Raw genomic sequence first — 13141 nt, forward strand, 5'->3', positions numbered from 1 at the left:
CACATGCTTTCCCTCCTGGCTCTTCGGCTCTGGGAGCAGAGGCCAGACGTTCGTGCACTAATCGCTCTGCCCCTGGGCAGCCGAAAGCAAGCTTTGGAGAGGTTGCATTCAAATGGACTTTTAGGTATGAAACCGAGGAGCGACAGCAATGATGGTGACACCGTTGCAAAGCTGACTGTGTGCTGAAGATGCCCAGCACATGCTTTCCCTCCTGGCTCTTCGGCTCTGGGAGCAGAGGCAACCGTTCGTGCTCTACTCACTGTGCTGCTGGGCAGCCGAGAGCAAGCACTGAAGAGGGTCCATTCAAATGGATTTTTAGGTATGAAACCGAGGAGCGACAGCAATGATGGTGACATGGTTGCAAAGCTGACTGTGTGCTGAAGATGCCCAGCACATGCTTTCCCTCCTGGCTCTTCGGCTCTGGGAGCAGAGGCCAGACGTTCGTGCACTAATCGCTGTGCCCCTGGGCAGCCGAAACAAAGCTTTGCAGAGGTTGCATTCAAATGGACTTTTAGGTATGAAACCGAGGAGCGACAGCAATGATGGTGACATGGTTGCAAAGCTGACTGTGTGCTGAAGATGCCCAGCACATGCTTTCCCTCCTGGCTCTTCGGCTCTGGGAGCAGAGGCCAGACGTTCTTGCTCTAATCGCTGTGCCCCTGGGCAGCTGAGAGCAAGCTCCGGAGAGGTTGCATTCAAATGGACTTTTAGGTATGAAACCGAGGAGCGGCAGCAATGATGGTGACACCGTTGCAAAGCTGACTGTGTGCTGAAGATGCCCAGCACATGCTTTCACTCCTGGCTCTTCGGCTCTGGGAGCAGAGGCAGACGTTCGTGCACTAATCTCTGTGCCCCTGGGCAGCTGAGAAGCAAGCTTTGGAGAGGTTGCATTCAAATGGCTTTTAGGTATGAAACCGAGGAGTGACAGCAATAATGGTGACACCGTTGCAAAGCTGACTGTGTGCTGAAGATGCCCAGCACATGCTTTCCTCCTGGCTCTTCGGCTCTGGGAGCAGAGGCAGACGTTCGTGCACTAATCGCTGTGCCCCTGGGCAGCTGAGAAAAAGCTTTGGAGATGTTGCATTCAAATGGATTTTTAGGTATGAAACCGAGGAGCGACAGCAATGATGGTGACATGGTTGCAAAGCTGACTGTGTGCTGAAGATGCCCAGCACATGCTTTCCCTCCTGGCTCTTCGACTGTGGGAGCAGAGGCAACCGTTCGTGCTCTACTCACTGTGCTGCTGGGCAGCCGAGAGCAAGCTCCGAAGAGGGTGCATTCAAATGGACCTTTAGGTATGAAACCGAGGAGCGACAGCAATGATGGTGACATGGTTGCAAAGCTGAGTGTGTGCTGAAGATGCCCAGCACATGCTTTCCCTCCTGGCTCTTCGGCTCTGGGAGCAGAGGCCAGACGTTCGTGCACTAATCGCTGTGCCCCTGGGCAGCCGAGAGCAAGCTTTGGAGACGTTGCATTCAAATGGACTTTTAGGTATGAAAGTGAGGAGCGACAGCAATGATGGTGACACGGTTGCAAAGCTGACTGTGTGCTGAAGATGCCCAGCACATGCTTTCCCTCCTGGCTCTTCGGCTCTGGGAGCAGAGGCCAGACGTTCGTGCTCTAATCGCTGTGCCCCTGGGCAGCTGAGAGCAAGCTTTGGAGAGGTTGCATTCAAATGGACTTTTAGGTATGAAACCGAGGAGCGACAGCAATGATGGTGACACCGTTGCAAAGCTGACTGTGTGCTGAAGATGCCCAGCACATGCTTTCCCTCCTGGCTCTTCGGCTCTGGGAGCAGAGGCCAGACGTTCGTGCTCTAATCGCTGTGCTGCTGGGCAGCTGAGAGCAAGCTCCGAAGAGGGTGCATTCAAATGGACCTTTAGGTATGAAAGCGAGGAGCGACAGCAATGATGGTGACACCGTTGCAAAGCTGAGTGTGTGCTGAAGATGCCCAGCACATGCTTTCCCTCCTGGCTCTTCGGCTCTGGGAGCAGAGGCCAGACGTTCGTGCACTAATCGCTGTGCCCCTGGGCAGCCGAGAACAAGCTTTGGAGAGGTTGCATTCAAATGGATTTTTAGGTATGAAACCGAGGAGCGACAGCAATGATGGTGACATGGTTGCAAAGCTGACTGTGTGCTGAAGATGCCCAGCACATGCTTTCCCTCCTGGCTCTTCGGCTCTGGGAGCAGAGGCCAGACGTTCGTGCACTAATCGCTGTGCCCCTGGGCAGCCGAGAGAATGCTTTGGAGAGGTTACATTCAAATGGAATTTTTGTTATGAAACCGAGGAGCGACAGCAATGATGGTGACACCGTTGCAAAGCTGACTGTGTGCTGAAGATGCCCAGCACATGCTTTCCCTCCTGGCTCTTCGACTGTGGGAGCAGACGGCAACCGTTGGTGCTCTACTCACTGTGCTGCTGGGCAGCCGAGAGCAAGCTCCGAAGAGGGTGCATTCAAATGGACCTTTAGGTATGATTCAAATGGTACTTTTAGGTATGAAACCGAGGAGCGACAGCAATGATGGTGACACCGTTGCAAAGCTGACTGTGTGCTGAAGATGCCCAGCACATGCTTTCCCTCCTGGCTCTTCGGCTCTGGGAGCAGAGGCCAGACGTTCGTGCACTAATCGCCCTGCCCCTGGGCAGCCGAGAGAAAGCTTTGGAGAGGTTACATTCAAATGGAATTTTAGTTATGAAACCGAGGAGCGACAGCAATGATGGTGACACCGTTGCAAAGCTGACTGTGTGCTGAAGATGCCCAGCACATGCTTTCCCTCCTGGCTCTTCGGCTCTGGGAGCAGAGGCCAGACGTTCGTGCACTAATCGCTGTGCCCCTGGGCAGCCGAGAACAAGTTTTGGAGACGTTGCATTCAAATGGACTTTTAGGTATGAAACCGTGGAGCGACAGCAATGATGGTGACACCGTTGCAAAGCTGACTGTGTGCTGAAGATGCCCAGCACATGCTTTCCCTCCTGGCTCTTCGACTGTGGGAGCAGACGGAACCGTTCGTGCTCTACTCACTGTGCTGCTGGGCAGCCGAGAGCAAGCTCCGAAGAGGGTGCATTCAAATGGATCTTTAGGTATGACACCGAGGAGCGACAGCAATGATGGTGACACCGTTGCAAAGCTGACTGTGTGCTGAAGATGCCCAGCACATGCTTTCCCTCCAGGCTCTTCGACTCTGGGAGCAGAGGCCAGACGTTCGTGCACTAATCGCTGTGCCCCTGGGCAGCAGAGAACAAACTTTGGAGAGGTTGCATTCAAATGGATTTTTAGGTATGAAACCGAGGAGCGACAGCAATGATGGTGACATCGTTGCAAAGCTGACTGTGTGCTGAAGATGCCCAGCACATGCTTTCCTCCTGGCTCTTCGGCTCTGGGAGCAGAGGCCAGACGTTCGTGCTCTTCTCACTGTGCTGCTGGGCAGCCTAGAGCAAGCTCCGAAGAGGGTGCATTCAAATGGACCTTTAGGTATGAAAGCGAGGAGCGACAGCAATGATGGTGACACCGTTGCAAAGCTGACTGTGTGCTGAAGATGCTGAGCACATGCTTTCCCTCCTGGCTCTTCGGCTGTGGGAGCAGACGGCAGCCGTTCGTGCTCTACTCACTGTGCTGCTGGGCAGCCGAGAGCAATCTCCGAAGAGGGTGCATTCAAATGGACCTTTAGGTATGAAAGTGAGGAGCGACAGCAATGATGGTGACACCGTTGCAAAGCTGACTGTGTGCTGAAGATGCCCAGCACATGCTTTCCCTCCTGGCTCTTCGGCTGTGGGAGCAGAGGCCAAATGTTCGTGCTCTACTCACTGTGCTGCTGGGCAGCCGAGAGAAAGCTCCGAAGAGGGTGCATTCAAATGGACTTTTAGGTATGAAACCGAGGAGCGACAGCAATGATGGTGACACCGTTGCAAAGCTGACTGTGTGCTGAAGATGCCCAGCACATGCTTTCCCTCCTGGCTCTTCGGCTCTGGGAGCAGAGGCCAGACGTTCGTGCACTAATCACTGTGCCCCTGGGCAGCCGAGAAAAAGCTTTGGAGAGGGTGCATTCAAATGGAATTTTAGGTATGAAAGCGAGGAGCGACAGCAATGATGGTGACACCGTTGCAAAGCTGACTGTGTGCCGAAGATGCCCAGCACATGCTTTCCCTCCTGGCTCTTCGGCTCTGGGAGCAGAGGCCAGATGTTCGTGCTCTACTCACTGTGCTGCTGGGCAGCCGAGAGCAAGCTCCGAAGAGGGTGCATTCAAATGGACCTTTAGGTATGAAAGCGAGGAGCGACAGCAATGATGGAGACACCGTTGCAAAGCTGACTGTGTGCTGAAGATGCCCAGCACATGCTTTCCCTCCTGGCTCTTCGGCTGTGGGAGCAGAGGGCAAAAGTTCGTGCTCTACTCACTGTGCTGCTGGGCAGCCGAGAGCAAGCTCCCAAGAGGGTGCATTCAAAAGGACCTTTAGGTATGAAACCGAGGAGCGACAGCAATGATGGTGACACCGTTGCAAAGCTGACTGTGTGCTGAAGATGCCCAGCACATGCTTTCCCTCCTGGCTCTTCGGCTCTGGGAGCAGAGGCCAACGTTCGTGCTCTACTCACTGTGCTGCTGGGCAGCCGAGAGCAAGCTGGGGAGAGGTTGCATTCAAATGGAATTTTAGTTATGAAACCGAGGAGCGACAGCAATGATGGTGACACCGTTGCAAAGCTGACTGTGTGCTGAAGATGCCCAGCACATGCTTTCCTCCTGCCTCTTCAGCTGTGAGAGCAGAGGCCAGACGTTCGTGCACTAATCGCCCTGCCACTGGGCAGCCGAGAACAAGCTTTGCAGAGGTTGCATTCAAATGGACTTTTAGATATGAAACCGAGGAGCGACAGCAATGAAGGTGACACCGTTGCAAAGCAAAATGTGTGCTGAAGATGCCCAGCACATGCTTTCCCTCCTGGCTCGTCGGCTCTGGGAGCAGAGGCCAGATGTTCGTGCTCTACTGACTGTGCTGCTGGGCAGTCAAGAGCAACCAGCAGAGAAGCTGGATTCAAATGAACTTCTAGGTATGAAAGTGAGGAGCGACAGCAATGATGGTGACACCGTTGCAAAGCTGACTGTGTGCTGAAGATTCAGAGCACTAGCTTTCCCTCCTGGCTCTTCGATTGTGGGAGCAGACGGCAACTGTTCGTGCTCTACTCACTGTGCTGCTGGGCAGCAGAGAGCAAGCTCCGAAGAGGGTGCATTCAAATGGACTTTTAGGTATGAAACCGAGGAGCGACAGCAATGATGGTGACACCGTTGCAAAGCTGACTGTGTGCTGAAGATGCCCAGCACATGCTTTCCCTCCTGGCTCTTCGGCTCTGGGAGCAGAGGCCAGACGTTCGTGCTCTTCTCGCTGTGCTGCTAGGCAGCCGAGGCCAAGCTCCGGAGAGGTTGCATTCAAATGGACTTTTAGGTATCAAACTGAGGAGCGACAGCAATGATGGTGACACCGTTGCAAAGCTGACTGTGTGCTGAAGATGCCCAGCACATGCTTTCCCTCCTGGCTCTTCGGCTCTGGGAGCAGAGACCAAACGTTCGTGCTCTACAAGTGTGCTGCTGGGCAGCTGAGAGCCAAAACCTGAGAATTTAAATTCAAATGGACTTTTAGGTATGAAACCGAGGAGCGACAGCAATGATGGTGACACCGTTGCAAAGCTGACTGTGTGCTGAAGATGCCCAGCACATGCTTTCCCTCCTGGCTCTTTGGCTCTGGGAGCAGAGGCCAGACGTTCGTGCTCTACTGACTGTGCTGCTGGGCAGCCAAGAGCAACCAGCAGAGAAGTTGGATTCAAATGAACTTCTAGGTATGAAAGTGAGGAGCGACAGCAATGATGGAGGCACTGTTGCAAAGCTGACTGTGTGCTGAAGATGCCCAGCACATGCTTTCCCTCCTGGCTCTTCAGCTCTGGGAGCAGAGGCCAAACGTTCATGCTCTACTCACTGTGCTGCTGGGCAGCCGAGAGCAAGCTCCGGAGAGGGTGCATTCAAATGGACTTTTAGGTATGAAACCGAGGAGCGACAGCAATGATGGTGACACCGTTGCAAAGCTGACTGTGTGCTGAAGATGCCCAGCACATGCTTTCCCTCCTGGCTCTTCGGCTCTGGGAGCAGAGGCCAGACGTTCGTGCTCTACTCACTGTGGTGCTGGGCAGCCAAGAGCAACCACCAGAGAGGTTGGATTCAAATGGAGTTTTAGGTTTGAAACAAAGGAGCGACAGCAATGATGGAGGCACCGTTGCAAAGCTGACTGTGTGCTGAAGATGCCCAGCACATGCTTTCCCTCCTGGCTCTTCAGCTGTGGGAGCAGAGGCCAAACGTTCGTGCTCTACTAGCTGTGCTCCTGGGCAGCCGAGAGCAAGCTCCGGAGAGGTTGCATTCATATGTACTTTTAGGTATGAAACCGAGGAGCGACAGCAATGATGGTGACACCGTTGCAAAGCTGACTGTGTGCTGAAGATGCCCAGCACATGCTTTCCCTCCTGGCTCTTCGGCTCTGGGAGCAGAGGCCAGATGTTCGTGCTCTACCTGCCGTGCTCCTGGGCAGCTGAGAGCAAGCTCCGGAGAGTTTCTATGCAAATGGACTTTTAAGTATGAAAGTGAGGAGCGACAGCAATGATGGTGACACCGTTGCAAAGCTGACTGTGTGCTGAAGATGCCCAGCACATGCTTTCCCTCCTGGCTCTTCGGCTCTGGGAGCAGAGGCCAGACGTTCGTGCTCTAGTCGCTGTGCCCCGGGGCAGCTGCGAGGCACGTTTCGAGAGGTTGCATTCAAATGTACTTTTAGGTATGAAACCGAGGAGTGACAGCAATAATGGTGACATGGTTGCAAAGCTGAGTGTGTGCTGAAGATGCCCAGCACATGCTTTCCCTCCTGGCTCTTCGGCTCTGGGAGCAGAGGCCAGACGTTCATGCACTAATCGCTGTGCCCCTGGGCAGCCGAGAACAAGCTTTGGAGAGGTTGCACTCAAATGGACTTTTAGGTATGAAACCGAGGAGCGACAGCAATGATGGTGACATGGTTGCAAAGCTGACTGTGTGCTGAAGATGCCCAGCACATGCTTTCCCTCCTGGCTCTTCGGCTCTGGGAGCAGAGGCCAGATGTTCGTGCCATAATCGCTGCGCCCCGGGGCAGCTGAGAAGCAGCTTTGGAGGCGTTGCATTCAAATGTACTTTTAGGTATGAAACCGAAGAGTGACAGCAATAATGGTGACACTGTTGCAATCGTGACTATGTGCTGAAGATTCCCAGCACGTGCTTTCCCTCCTGGCTCTTCGGCTCTGGGAGCAGAGGCAAGACGTTCGTGCTCTACTGACTGTGCTGCTGGGCAGCCAAGAGCAAGCTCCGAAGAGGGTGCATTCAAATGGACCTTTAGGTATGAAAGCGAGGAGCGACAGCAATGATGGTGACACCGTTGCAAAGCTGACTGTGTGCTGAAGATGCCCAGCACATGCTTTCCCTCCTGGCTCTTCGGCTCTGGGAGCAGAGGTCAGACGTTCGTGCACTAATCGCTCTGCCCCTGGGCAGCTGAGAAGCAGCTTTGGAGACGTTGCATTCAAATGGATTTTTAGGTATGAAACCGAGGAGCGACAGCAATGATGGTGACAGGGTTGCAAAGCTGACTGTGTGCTGAAGATGCCCAGCACATGATTTCCCTCCTGGCTCTTCGGCTCTGGGAGCAGAGGCCAGACGTTCGTGCACTAATCGCTGTGCCCCTGGGCAGCCGAGAACAAGCTTTGGAGAGGTTGCACTCAAATGGACTTTTAAGTATGAAACCGAGGAGCGCCAGCAATGATGGTGACACCGTTGCAAAGCTGACTGTGTGCTGAAGATGCCCAGCACATGCTTTCCCTCCTGGCTCTTCGGCTCTGGGAGCAGAGGCCAGACGTTCGTGCTCTAGTCGCTGTGCCCCGGGGCAGCTGAGAAGCAGCTTTGGAGAGGTTGCATTCAAATGTACTTTTAGGTATGAAACAGAGGAGTGACAGCAAGAATGGTGACACCGTTGCAATCCTGACTGTGTGCTGAAGATGCCCAGCACATGCTTTCCCTCCTGGCTCTTCGGCTCTGAGAGCAGAGGCCAGACGTTCGTGCTCTACTGACTGTGCTGCTGGGCAGCAAAGAGCAACGTGCAGAGAAGTTGGATTCAAATGAACTTCTAGGTATGAAAGTGAGGAGCGACAGCAATGATGGTGACACCGTTGCAATCCTGACTGTGTGCTGAAGATGCCCAGCACATGCTTTCCCTCCTGGCTCTTCGACTGTGGGAGCAGACGGCAACCGTTCGTGCTCTACTCACTGTGCTGCTGGGCAGCCGAGAGCACGCTCCGAAGAGGGTGCATTCAAATGGAACTTTAGGTATGAAACCGAGGAGCGACAGCAATGATGGTGACATGGTTGCAAAGCTGACTGTGTGCTGAAGATGCCCAGCACATGCTTTCCCTCCTGGCTCTTCGGCTCTGGGAGCAGAGGTCAGACGTTCGTGCACTAATAGCTCTGCCCCAGGGCAGCCGAGAAAAAGCTTTGGAGACGTTGCATTCAAATGGATTTTTAGGTATGAAACCGAGGAGCGACAGCAATGATGGTGACATGGTTGCAAAGCTGACTGTGTGCTGAAGATGCCCAGCACATGCTTTCCCTCCTGGCTCTTCGGCTCTGGGAGCAGAGGCCAGACGTTCGTGCTCTAATCGCTGTGCCCCTGGGCAGCTGAGAGCAAGCTCCGGAGAGGTTGCATTCAAATGGACTTTTAGGTATGAAACCGAGGAGCGGCAGCAATGATGGTGACACCGTTGCAAAGCTGAGTGTGTGCTGAAGATGCCCAGCACATGCTTTCCCTCCTGGCTCTTCGGCTCTGGGAGCAGAGGCCAGACGTTCGTGCTCTAATCGCTGTGCCCCTGGGCAGCCGAGAGCAAGCTTTGGAGAGGTTGCATTCAAATGGACTTTTAGGTATGAAACCGAGGAGCGACAGCAATGATGGTGACACCGTTGCAAAGCTGACTGTGTGCTGAAGATGCCCAGCACATGCTTTCCCTCCTGGCTCTTCGGCTCTGGGAGCAGAGGCCAGACGTTCGTGCACTAATCGCTGTGCCCCTGGGCAGCTGAGACGCAGCTTTGGAGAGGTTGCATTCAAATGGACTTTTAGGTATGAAACCGAGGAGTGACAGCAATAATGGTGACACCGTTGCAATCCTGACAGTGTGCTGAAGATGCCCAGCACATGCTTTCCCTCCTGGCTCTTCGGCTCTGGGAGCAGAGGCAAGACGTTCGTGCACTAATCGCTGTGCCCCTGGGCAGCCGAGAAAAAGCTTTGGAGACGTTGCATTCAAATGGATTTTTAGGTATGAAACCGAGGAGCGACAGCAATGATGGTGACATGGTTGCAAAGCTGACTGTGTGCTGAAGATGCCCAGCACATGCTTTCCCTCCTGGCTCTTCGGCTCTGGGAGCAGAGGCCAGACGTTCGTGCACTAATCGCTGTGCCCCTGGGCAGCCGAGAACAAGCTTTGGAGAGGTTGCACTCAAATGGACTTTTAGGTATGAAACCGAGGAGCGACAGCAATGATGGTGACACCGTTGCAAAGCTGACTGTGTTCTGAAGATGCCCAGCACATGCTTTCCCTCCTGGCTCTTCGGCTCTGGGAGCAGAGGCCAGACGTTCGTGCTCTAATCGCTGTGCGACTAGGCAGCTGAGAAGCAGCTTTGGAGAGGTTGCATTCAAATGTACTATTAGGTATGAAACCGAGGAGTGACAGCAATAATGGTGACAGCATTGCAAAGCTGACTGTGTGCTGAAGATGCCCTTCCGATGCTTTCCCTCCTGGCTCTTCGGCTCTGGGAGCAGAGGCCAGACGTTCGTGCACACTGACTGCTGTGCTGCTGGGCAGCAGAGAGACTCCACCTGAGAAGTTGGATTCAATTGAACTTCTCGGTATGAAAGTGAGGAGCGACAGCAATGATGGTGACACCGTTGCAATCCTGACTGTGTGCTGAAGATGCCCAGCACATGCTTTCCCTCCTGGCTCTTCGACTGTGGGAGCAGACGGCAACCGTTCGTGCTCTACTCACTGTGCTGCTGGGCAGCCGAGAGCAAGCTCCGGAGAGGGTGCATTCAAATGGACTTTTAGGTATGAAAGCGAGGAGCGACAGCAATGATGGTGACACCGTTGCAAAGCTGACTGTGTGCTGAAGATGCCCAGCACATGCTTTCCCTCCTGGCTCTTCGGCTCTGGGAGCAGAGGCCAGACGTTCGTGCACTAATTGCTATAACCCTGGGCAGTTGAGGAAAAGCTTTGGAGACGTTGCATTCAAATGGATTTTTAGGTATGAAACCGAGGAGCGACAGCAATGATGGTGACATGGTTGCAAAGCTGACTGTGTGCTGAAGATGCCCAGCACATGCTTTCCCTCCTGGCTCTTCGGCTCTGGGAGCAGAGGCCAGACGTTCGTGCACTAATCGCTGTGCCCCTGGGCAGCCGAGAACAAGCTAAGGAGAGGTTGCATTCAAATGGACTTTTAGGTATGAAACCGAGGAGCGACAGCAATGATGGTGACACCGTTGCAAAGCTGACTGTGTGCTGAAGATGCCCAGCACATGCTTTCCCTCCTGGCTCTTCGGCTCTGGGAGCAGAGGCCAGACGTTCGTGCTCTAATCGCTGTGCGACTAGGCAGCTGAGAAGCAGCTTTGGAGAGGTTGCATTCAAATGGACTTTTAGGTATGAAACCGAGGAGTGACAGCAATAATGGTGACACCGTTGCAATCCTGACTGTGTGCTGAAGATGCCCAGCACATGCTTTCCCTCCTGGCTCTTCGGCTCTGGGAGCAGAGGCCAGACGTTCGTGCTCTACTGACTGTGCTGCTGGGTCCGCGAAAAACGAAGCTTTGGAGAAGTTGCATTCAAATGTACTTTTAGGTATGAAACCGAGGAGGGACAGCAATGATGGTGACACCGTTGCAATCCTGACTGTGTGCTGAAGATGCCCAGCACATGCTTTCCCTCCTGGCTCTTCGACTCTGGGAGCAGAGGCCAGACGTTCGTGCTCTAATCGCTGTGCCCCCGAGCAGCCGAGAACAAGCTTTTGAGATGTTGCATTCAAATGGATTTTTAGGTATGAAACCGAGGAGCGACAGCAATGATGGTGACATGGTTGCAAAGCTGACTGTGTGCTGAAGATGCCCAGCACATGCTTTCCCTCCTGGCTCTTCGGCTCTGGGAGCAGAGGCCAGACGTTCGTGCACTAATCGCTCTGCCCCTGGGCAGCCGAGAACAAGCTTTGGAGAGGTTGCATTCAAATGGACTTTTAGGTATGAAACCGAGGAGCGACAGCAATGATGGTGACATGGTTGCAAAGCTGACTGTGTGCTGAAGATGCCCAGCACATGCTTTCCCTCCTGGCTCTTCGGCTCTGGGAGCAGAGGCCAGACGTTCGTGCTCTAATCGCTGTGCCCCTGGGCAGCTGAGAGCAAGCTTTGGAGAGGTTGCATTCAAATGGACTTTATGAAACCGAGGAGCGACAGCAATGATGGAGACATAGGTATGAAACCGAGGAGCGACAGCAATGATGGTGACATGGTTGCAAAGCTGACTGTGTGCTGAAGATGCCCAGCACATGCTTTCCCTCCTGGCTCTTCGGCTCTGGGAGCAGAGGCCAGACGTTCGTGCTCTAATCGCTGTGCCCCTGGGCAGCCGAGAGCAAGCTTTGGAGAGGTTGCATTCAAATGGACTTTTAGGTATGAAACCGAGGAGCGACAGCAATGATGGTGACACCGTTGCAAAGCTGAGTGTGTGCTGAAGATGCCCAGCACATGCTTTCCCTCCTGGCTCTTCGGCTCTGGGAGCAGAGGCCAGACGTTCGTGCTTTAATCGCTGCTGCCCCTGGGCAGCTGAGAAGCAGCTTTGGAGAGGTTGCATTCAAATGGACTTTTAGGTATGAAACCGAGGAGTGACAGCAATAATGGTGACACCGTTGCAATCCTGACTGTGTGCTGAAGATGCCCAGCACATGCTTTCCCTCCTGGCTCTTCGGCTCTGGGAGCAGAGGCAAGACGTTCGTGCACTAATCGCTGTGCCCCTGGAAAGCCGAGAAAAAGCTTTGGAGACGTTGCATTCAAAAGAGCCAGCACCAGAGAGGTTGTATTCATATTGACTTTTAGGTGTGAAAGCAAGGAGCAACAGCAATGCGGGTGGCATCGTTGCAAAGCTCACTGTGTGCTGAAGATGCCCATCACACGCTTTCCCTCCTGGCTCTTCAGCTGTGGGAGCAGAGGCCAAACATTCATCCTCTACTCACTCTTCTGCTTGTCAGCCGAGAGCAACCACCGAAGAGGTTGGATTCAAATGGACTTTTAGGGGGGAAAGCGAGGAGCGACAGCAATGCTGGTGGCACTTTTGGAAGTATCAACTTAATTCCTAGAAATGGAGTCCTCCAGAACACTGTTACCAACATGGTAACCCACCCTAGTTAATGTAGCAACACAGGTTGAATATGCATTAATTGCAAAACTTTTATGCATAAATTGCAAAAGCGATGTGACGGGGTTGAAGCCAGATTTGGATGCGTGCCCCTTGTTTCCCAGCGCTGCAATAAAGCACCTCATATAACCATTCCAGTGGTTATGTGTCAGTTCTTACGCTAACAGTACCATTGCAGAGCTCACCATGTGTAGGTGATGCCCAGCACCGGCTTTCAGTCCTGGCACCCTGGGTGTTGGAGCAGTGCCTAGACATTGGCACTCTCAGGGGTGTGCTCAAGGACACCTAAGTACAGTCAATACAAGGGCTAGTATACAGATGCAGCTTCAGGTCCCAAATCAAGGTTGGATTGCTATGTTGGTGGCACCATTCTGGAGCTCATTTTGTATAGGTGCCTGTGAGAGACCTTGTTTTATGCTGCCTGACTGAAAGCTTGTTTGCAATACTGTTGATCTCATTTGAGGGTTTAGCATTTAACCAAGCTCAGCTTCTGTGAACAGATAAGGAACAAGCAGCCACCCAAAACCTGTTTGGATCAAGGGCAAGGCAGGCATGTCACTGTGGACGATGTGCCTGGGCATGGGTAACCAACTATAACCCCAGCACCAGCCCAGCCCTTGGGAAATCACCCCGACCAGGTCAAACACCACCAGACCCAT

The sequence above is a fragment of the Pezoporus wallicus genome, unplaced genomic scaffold, assembly GCF_028554395.1.
Source record: "Pezoporus wallicus isolate ANWC-B61680 ecotype Strahan unplaced genomic scaffold, APGP_CSIRO_Pwel_v1 scaffold_9020, whole genome shotgun sequence".
Classification (NCBI taxonomy): Eukaryota; Metazoa; Chordata; class Aves; order Psittaciformes; family Psittacidae; genus Pezoporus; species Pezoporus wallicus.